The sequence below is a fragment of the Saccopteryx bilineata genome, chromosome 1 (genome assembly GCF_036850765.1).
Source record: "Saccopteryx bilineata isolate mSacBil1 chromosome 1, mSacBil1_pri_phased_curated, whole genome shotgun sequence".
Taxonomy (NCBI): Eukaryota; Metazoa; Chordata; class Mammalia; order Chiroptera; family Emballonuridae; genus Saccopteryx; species Saccopteryx bilineata.
The window spans coordinates 305,837,539-305,843,178 of NC_089490.1; positions in this window are offsets into that span (position 1 = coordinate 305,837,539).

A 5,640-nucleotide genomic window follows, 5' to 3' on the forward strand; every position below is an offset into this window, starting at 1 on the left:
TCAGCTCCCCTCTGGCTCTGAGAGCTCACTTTCTCTTTCCATGGAAGACTGAAGACTGTCTCCATGGCCGAGCTGAGACACTGAAGATGTCTCACCAGAGCAGAGCAGAGCAGAGTAGAGTAGACCACCCCCAGCACCAGCACCAGCACAGAACAGAGCAGAGCAGAGTATCTAGCCAGACGAACCTGGCCCTAGGGCTGCCTCAGAGCCATTGTTTTCACAGCTGTGCTGTATCACAAATGAGCCGTTTTGCACTGAATAAAATTTCCTTCTTCACAGCACCCCAAATTCCTGTTAGTGTTGAATTAGTATCAAACAACCATCTACTCTCAGTTGATACCTTAGAGTTTACATCCTACTTAAAGAAGATGCACAATAAACAAGTAAATAATATGTCTGTTAGAGATTAGTGATTTGAAAAAAAATAAAGCAAGGTAAGAAGAAAGCATATGAGCTTGTGGAAGGTGTTATATGTAGCTGGCCAGGGAAGCCTCATCTGAGAAGATGGCATTTGAGCAGAGACCTGACTGAACTAGGAGAACAAACACTGAATACCAGGGGGAAGAGAATTCTAGTAGAGGAACAGCATATGCAAAAGTCCTGAGACAGGAGGAGGCTGATACAGTATTTGGGGGAACAGCAAAGAGAACAAGGTGACTAAAGTGGCATATGTTAGCAGAAGGAGAGTGTTCAAAAAAAAAGTCATCAAAGAGGTAAACGGGCCAGAACAACAAAGCCTTCTGGGCAATTATGTGGCGTGAATAAGTTAAACGGGGAAGTTCTGAGCAAAAGAATGACATCGTCTGATTTTTTTGTAATTTTTTAATCAAGATGTCACTTACAACAGTAAAATTCACCATTTTTAGTGTAAAGTTGTTCCAGTTTTGACCAATGTGCACAAGCATGCAACCACAACTAAATCACCCTCCAAAAGTTCCCCTTGCCTTTTGTAGCCTTCTCACCCTTACCTATAGCCCCTTGCAGCCACTGGTCTGCTTTCTAGCCTTATAGTTATGCTTTTTCCAGGATGTCATATAAGTGGAGCTATATATAGTAGGTACCTTTCTGAATCTGAGTTCTTCACTTCGCATTCATCCATATTGGCACATGGAAGTTTCATTACTGAGCAGTATTCCACAGTACGAATGTACAACAGCTTTTACACCATTCACCAGCTGAAAGGCATTCATGTAGTTTCTTGGTTTGGGTTTGACAAAATAAAGTCTCTGTAGATACCTGTGTGCAAGTTTTTATGTGAACGTAAGTTTTTGCAAATTATTCCTAATAAGGATGGAGTAATAGGAAATGAGTTTACTCCCTGTCTGAAACAACTAAAATGCTGGGGAGAAATATTCTGAATGGTTTTCAGACATAGGACAGCAGGCAGCACAGGACAGTGACCTGCTACAGTACAGGAAGGAAGACTCAGCAGAACCCAGCAGCTTCCTGGTGTCAAGGAGGTGAAGGCAGGAAGTCGAGGAGGCCAAAGCAGGTCGGGCTCACCTTGCAAAGTCCTGGATCAAAGAGAGCTTCACAGAGAGAGGGCTCAGAGAGCTACAAAGGGTTCCTCAGATCTTTGGCTTCTGTTCAATGCAGGTGTGTGACAAAACCACCCAAGGCCAAGGAAAAGCAACCAGAAAGAACTGGCAGAAACAAGCACTGGAGCTCATAGAGGGCCAGGAATAGGAACACTGCCACCAACTAGAATGGGAAAACTTCATAATTCATGGTGAACAAAGAAGAGTATACAAAGGAAATTGCCTCAGTAACAGGGTGAGATCAGCCCTAGATAAAAGGCTGCCTTGGGTCACTTCCAGGGGTTGTTCCCCCTAATCCTTTCAGGTGGCTTTTTCTGTGGCCTCGGGTAGTTCCCTCATACACCCAACTATCAGAACTGAAGACTCAGGGGACCCTCTGCAGGTTGCTGGCCCTGAGAATTCTGACTGCCTTAGCCTTCCCAGATACTCATCACCTCCCATCCACTCAGAGGGAGCTCTGGGCTTACCTGGGTCCCTTCCCTGCATTGCAGCCTGGAAATTCTTTCCAGGCCTTAAGCTGAGCCTACTCCTTGTGGTCCTATGTTTGAAAAAACACCATGGCATTTCTTTTTTTTGTTTTTTAGTTGTTTGTGGTATAACAGTAAATGCCCCCCAAGATTCCATCTCAGCCAGAGACAGAGATGACATCATCTAATCTTATTTTAAAAGGTCATGCTGGAGACTAGCTTCAGAAGGAGCAAGAGCAGCAGTAGGAAGACCAGTGAAGCAGCTTTCTCAGTATTCACGTGAAAGCCAGTGGGGGTCCGGCCCAGAACTGCGGGGATGGTGGTGGGAGAGGTAATTGAGTTCAGGATGTATTTTGAAAATCAACAGATGAGATTTGCTCATAAAAAAGGAATGGGAGCCTGACCTGTGGTGGCGCAGTGGATAAAGCATCGACCTAGAAATGCTGAGGTCGCCAGTTCAAAACCCTGGGCTTGCCTGGTCAAGGCACATATGGGAGTTGATGCTTCCAGCTCCTCCCCCTTCTCTCTCTCTGTCTCTCCTCTCTCTGTCTCTCTCTCTCTCTCTCTCTCTCTCTCTCTCTGTCTGTCTCTCTCTCTCTCTGTCTCTCCCTCTCCTCTCTAAAGTGAATAAATAAAAAATTAAAAAAAAAAAAAGGAATGGGAGAAAATAATGAGTCATGGTAGACTCTACTACTTTTGGCCTGAATGGCTGGGTGAACAAGGAAGACTGGGAAGGAGCAGGTTTGGGCTTAGAATGAGGTGCGATTGTAAGTCTGATTCTGAACAGCTGACTCAACCATGTCTGCTAGGAAATCATTTCAACACCCACACCGCTCCCTTCCTGGTCCGCCCGCTCAGCTGACAGCTTCTCCTGATAGGAGCTGGGGTTGTGTGCTCAGTGATGGCCACACCCGGGCTTACCTCCAGTCCCTCTGCAGTGTCTCAGTGGGACTTCGCCTTGCTTGGGCAGCCCTTCATAAGTACTGAAACACTTGCGGAAGCTGTACCTGGCTTAGAAACTACTTACATTCATGACCAACACTTGGGAGTTTTTAAAGTATTTTACTCCTACTGTCTCATGTAATCCTCACAAGAGCACCAGCAGTTGGTATAACCATCCCAAGTTGCAGGTTAGAGAACTGAGGCTCAGAAAGGGGGGTTGGCATGCCTAAGGCCATTTGCTGGTAAATCATAGCATGAGAACTTAAATCCAGACCCCTGGATTCTAAGTTCAGGGTTGGTCATTTTCATAGCTGCACCCAGGCCATGGAAGGGGAACTTACATCTTAGCTGTTAGCACAGGTTGATGGTTTTGTTTAAGTGATGAGCTATGACAGAACACCATTCTCCCTCTGTAAGTGCTGTTCCTGTCACAGTGTGTGCAAGTGCCATTAGAATGCTGGAAAGGAACTGACCATTCACCTGAGAAAGTGGGACTATTGGGGGCTCTAAAATGAGAGGGTCTTGAGCTGTCTCTGGCTTCAATCTTGAGTCTGCTCTACAGTCTGATAACAGAGGAGGAAGCAGAGACCAGGAGGCAAAGTCTCTCCATCTCTTGCCCTACCCCTGCCCCTGCAAATTTACACACATTCCCTTCCTCTTGACTTCCTTTCCCTTTGGCAGTGGCAGAAGTAAGACCCCACCCATCTAGAGCTAATCATTCCACCTGGTCTCTGGGTCTCACCCTCTCAGGCTCGCCTAAGGGACTCTTCCCACTCTCTCAGCTACCACAGCCTCTCTGCTCCAGTGTCTCCTCTGCACCTGCAGGTAACCCTTCCAGCTTGACAAGGAAACCACCCACCCTTCTTACTACTTGGGCCAATGCTCTTTCTTCACAGCCAAGTCACCTGAAATTGTAACCTCATGCACTAGTGCCCCTCCCCCTCCCACTGACTCTTCCATTCCCTGGAATCAAACTTCTGCCGCCTCCCCAACCACTGTGCTGAGCTCTCTTGAACCACCAATGACCTTCCTTAGGACTGGTCCTTAACTTAATTCTGTTCTTAACACTTCTTACTACCTTGACCTCAAAGACATCACTGTGCCTTTACCTTGGGCCCTTCCTTATCAGCCCCCTTTATGGCCATCCCCCCTCCAACCAGACCTTAAATGTCAGAGCCCAAGTTTCCCTAGATGAACCCATCTTCACCATGGTCTGAATAGACCACTTACTCCTAAGTGCTGAACTCTCGTTTTCAAATGTAAACTATTCTGCTATGAATATACTGAACATTCTCATAAATGAACTTACCCTCTCCTCCCCACCCCAACGTGCTGCTCTCCTCAGTTCCCTTTCAGGGTAAACTCACATCGAAGCACACCATCCTCTAAGGAGAAACAGACATCATCCTTACCAACTTCTTCTCTTAGCTCCCTGAAATTGAGCTCTGGATATTCTACTTCCTGAATTATCTCAGCCTTCCACTTCTCCCAACCCCCTCTCTGCCTTATCTCCTGCCTGCACGAAAGCATTGGCCCCACGATGCTCGCTGTCCCCTGGCTTGCTATCTCCAACTCAGTCCTGGCTCTCCCCTGCTAAAGTCTTCCAATGGCTCCCCATTGCTGACAAAGTAAAATGTGAACCTTCTGGCGTACCTTCTGCATGATCTGGGCTCTGCCCACCCTGCCTACTGCCCAGCCTCCTCATCCTCCTCCCCACCACACCCTCCTGCAGCTGCCTCAACTCCTGTCTGTCACCAATAGCTCTGTGTTCACCAAAACGCATTTCCCTTTTCTGCTGGGCACTCGGCACCTCCATTTCCCAGTCTCCCTGTAGGGGTGCAGACAGACAGAATGGTGCAATGCTCTTCCAGGCCTGGCCCATCAAACTTTCAACACGCCATCTTCCTTCGTTTCCTCCCCTATCTACCATCTGCACCTTGGAAATGCAGCCCGGGGTGGCTCCACTGAGGAGAGAGATATGGTGGTGTGATCAAGTCCAAGCATATAAGCAGACACACACATTCTCATGGGCATCCCCATTTCCTTCTCAGACTGGCCTTGTGCCCAGCAGCTGGAACTCTTCTGAGTGCAGGGTTGCTTAGGTAATCCAGGTTAAACTAATCTGAGGAGGACAATATGAAATATGCGTGGGTATTGTCATTCCTGAGGGGTAAACCTAAGCTTCCTCCTTCTCCCTCCCCCAGAGAGCTTGTCCCCTGGCACAGTGAGCTGAGGGAGCAGCCATGCAAAGCCCACTGTGCCCATCACTCTGACCAGTAGGCGGTTGTGTGCTTCTCCTCTGCCCCTCTTTAAGGCTGCCTTTGTTCATTTGAAGCAGATTTCACCTGGATCCAAATGCTAGCCTGAAATTGGGGGGCCTGAGGAAGGGGGTATGATGACATTGAGTGGTATCTGAATCCTTACCTGGGTCTTCAGTACAGGGAGGGCCTGGCAATGATTTCAGTATGAAATTCCCACCTTTCCAAGCCCTCCAGAGAAGGTATCAGCACTAATATGATTTGGATGCCTGTAAAAGGCCAGACATTCTTCGGCCTTTCACATGTGATATCTTACCTAGGCAGGTAACATTGTAGCCACAAAGAGACTGAGGCTCATGGAAGTAAAGAAACTCATCAAGTGACAAAACTGGAACCCAGATCCCAATTAACCAAAAACAAAGACCACAAACCATG